The 3562-nt window shown below is 41.8% G+C and overlaps 1 pseudogene; it reads right to left on the reverse strand.

Moving 5' to 3' along the window:
* Nucleotides 1–328: 328 nt before the first annotated feature.
* Nucleotides 329–2217, reverse strand: LOC115687121 (berberine bridge enzyme-like 15; annotated as a pseudogene).
* Between the last annotated feature and the right edge of the window lie 1345 nt (nt 2218–3562).

Genomic DNA, 3562 nt, shown 5'->3' on the forward strand with positions numbered 1-3562 from the left:
GAAAAGGGAAAAGATGGGTGGCACGCAATAAAAAAAAAAGGAGGAGAAAAAGAATTGGCCGACGAACTCGGCTCGGAAATCCTTTTTTTTTTTAAAGTTTGAATTTTGTGTCCTAATAGGCTCTATTAATGCAAATGTGCCTAATGTCTATATGCCATGCAATTTAATGAAAATATTTTTTATTTAGGGGTTAAAAATTAAACCCTAATTTTTTACGCAATAAAGTCCTAAATGATTTAGCAAAATTTAGATGTCAACAATCATTAAAGTAAGGGTAATGAAATCTAATGACAGCAGTAGAAAGTTACTACATTCCCAGTCATCTCCATAACCAAACATTTAATCACTATTACTAAAGCTACATTGTACAAAACTCATAATTCCACTAGTGCGGTATGCACAATTATTAACAAGACTTTTTTTTTTGTATTGAACAAGACTTTAATCATATAGTCTGGAACTCGATAAACACATTTACATGAAGCATCCTAAGATAATTAGCACAAACTTCAAACGTTGAAATTGCCGGTTGTTTCATTAATTACAAAATACCATCTTGTTGTAGCATCGAATGAACCTAAACCCAACCCGTCTTCCTGTTTTGTTAGGATGAAAAAGGACGAATACTTTGCTCATGTCGGAAAAAGTTTCCCGGATCAACCGCGGTCTTCACATGCACCAACCTGTCGAAATTGTTCTTGAAGTACTTCTCTCCCCAAGCACTTGCTTGCTTATAATCCGTGTTGCCTTTCACATTGTTCGTTCCTATGTCGAGATCCCTGTAGTTGATATAGGCCTCTCGAGGCGATTTAGACACATACTGTGCCATATAACTGTAGAAGCTTCGGATCCAACTCACGTGCTTCGAAGAAACTTCGTTGCCTCCAGCGGTCCATGCCGTTAAGTGCTGGATCTTGTACAAAACCCCAGCTCTGTGAGGGAAGGGAAGGGCAGATTCAGAAATTTCGGCCATTTTCCCACCATAGGGGTTCCAAATCATTATAGGCACCCCTTCACCTTCGTCAAAGAACCTCTCCCACATCCCCTCTAATCCACTCTCGGGGATTGCCTCCCTCACATAATCCGACTTGTTCTTGAAGAATGATTTGGTGTTGGAGGTCCTGTTGAGCAAGACTTCCAAGGGCTCTTCTTGAAACCCCGCGAAGTAGCGGACTGACTCAATCCAGCTCATCTCAGTGCAGTCCAGTCTCGTGACGTTGAGCTCGGGGAAGCCGCGCTTCATCACCTTGAGGAGCGCGTCTACCCCACCGAGGTAAAGGGTATTGAAAAAGGCTTCCATCGTCCTCGTCCCGTTGGGGCCGGAGTTCTTGCTCTGCAAGATCACCCTCATGAATAGGTCGTCAGAGAGCTTGTTCGCAACAAGTTGCCATTGCTGCATTAGATTCGTCGCATTTTGCTCCAACGTCCTCAGGGGCATGAGCACTGTAACGGTTGATGGCACCGGGACCAGCTTGACTTTCCAGGATACTACCACGCCGAAGCTGCCGCCGCCTCCTCCTCGGATTGCCCCGAATAGATCTTCCCCCATGGATTCTCTATCCAGGAGCCGACCTTGGGCATTGACCAACTGCGCGTCGATTACATTATCAGCAGCGAGGCCATATTTGCGCAGCATCATGCCGTAGCCTCTGCCACTGAAGTGGCCACCGACACCGACCATGGGGCAGACGCCGGCTGGGAAGCCTAGGGTTCTGCTCTTCTTGGCAATTCTATAGTAAAGCTCACCAACCGTGGAGCCCGATTGGACCCACGTGGTTTCATCCTCAGCATCCACAGCGACTGATCGGAGATTCGCCATGTCGATGATCACAAACTGTCAGACAAATATGAAAGGCCTTCATAGTCGTGACCGCCACTTCTTATCCTGATTTGGAGTCCATACTGTCGGGAGCAGATGGTGGCGGCTTGGATGTGGGAGACGTGGAGTGGCGTCACAATGAATAAAGGTTTCGGAACGGAAGGAGTCAAGAAGCGCAAGTTCTGTATGGTAATGTCCAAGACAGAAGAGTACGAAGAGTTGATTGGAGTATAAACGAGACCAGAGATTGTGGTTGCGTTTTCGGAGTGAAGAGAGAGGCATTGCAGGAAATCCTCAGGAGTGCTCACGGAAAAAGCTATCAAAGGAGCTAAAAGGAGAAGGAGACATGCCAAGAGATGGTGCAAAGTGAAGTTTGCCATCTTCATTTTGTTATTTTGTTCTCTTGAGCTTGCATTGCCAACTACATTAAGCGTGCCTCTTTTATAGATCATGCGAGGGCACGAACTGTGAAAGCTGATCGTTGATTCCCCGCTGCCCTTCCAATTGGTGATAAACGTAGGGGAAGAAACTAGTCTACACGAGAATAGGGTTTGACTTTCTATCATCTTCCAGATTTGTGCAGCATTGATTTGATACTTTTGATCATAAATGGTGAAAGTTTCCTCATATTCATGGTCCTTACAGACTTCGCATTCCGTATGGGTGGTATTTGCAGTGTTATCCTCTATTAAAGAGACTGACAGTGGCTTTAAAGACGATATTTGTTGTCGTGGGAGAATAATTTGGACCTAATTACGGGTGTAGTTATCTGCAATTGAATTATTTTACCAAAGAAAAAGTCGTCCCTTGGTTAGAGAATGTCTTTAAAACTGATAAAATATGCATAGACAAGGTCACATGGTTCAATAATATTCGTCGGCATCTATCTCAAACCGGAATACTTCTATCTATTCTTGGTTAAAGTTTGCATTTAACCTCTAGACCGACTTATGTGAATATTCAACAATTCGAAAATATCAATTTTGCCAACTTGTTCTGGCCATTAAAAAAATTAAATGAAAATATTGCTGAGTTGTTTCTGTTATTACATGAAGATATTATTCGATAAATTGCTTTCTTGAATCACGTTATCCACGGGCACGTATTACATATGCATCATTTTTCCTCTTTTCCTCTGATTCTATTTTCCTTTACACAATTGGGACAAATGCCTGAGAGACAAGACATCCTAAAATGTGCATAATGAGAGCGCCACTTGTGGTGTCCTTTTTTCTAAAATAGCAAACTAATTACTTTTCATTTGGTTTTCAAGTTTATTCGTTTATTAACCGATTTCGAGGATACTTAATTAAGGACATAACGAGGATACTTAATTAAGGACATATTTAAGCATTTCTAACAAGGTCTTCTTTCAGAGTCAGTTGCCTTCTTATTTCCTTTTCATTGCAGAGCTCTTTAAACTGATAAAATAAATGCGTCCTTAATCTTCTCTAAGAGACTTAATTCTTTTATCTCATTGGTTTTCTACTTTACCTAAGTACATCTTGAAGCATTCCAACGCATCATACTTACGTAAAATCAAATAGACTTATGTCTTGCCCTCACATTCATTGTGCCACATATATTTGAGAGGATTTATTGCAAGAGATATTTCAGCTGTAGTTCCCTTTCCAAATGGTTTTCTAGGTGCTTTTCCAGTAAGGCAGTTTTCACAAGTGGCAAATCAATTTTATTCAATTGTCCTTAAAGACCTTTTGCCAATCTATACATCCAACTATGCCC

The sequence above is a fragment of the Syzygium oleosum genome, unplaced genomic scaffold (genome assembly GCF_021117445.2).
Source record: "Syzygium oleosum isolate NSW1041296 unplaced genomic scaffold, Sole_v2.1 Sole_v2.18, whole genome shotgun sequence".
NCBI classification, from domain to species: domain Eukaryota; kingdom Viridiplantae; phylum Streptophyta; class Magnoliopsida; order Myrtales; family Myrtaceae; genus Syzygium; species Syzygium oleosum.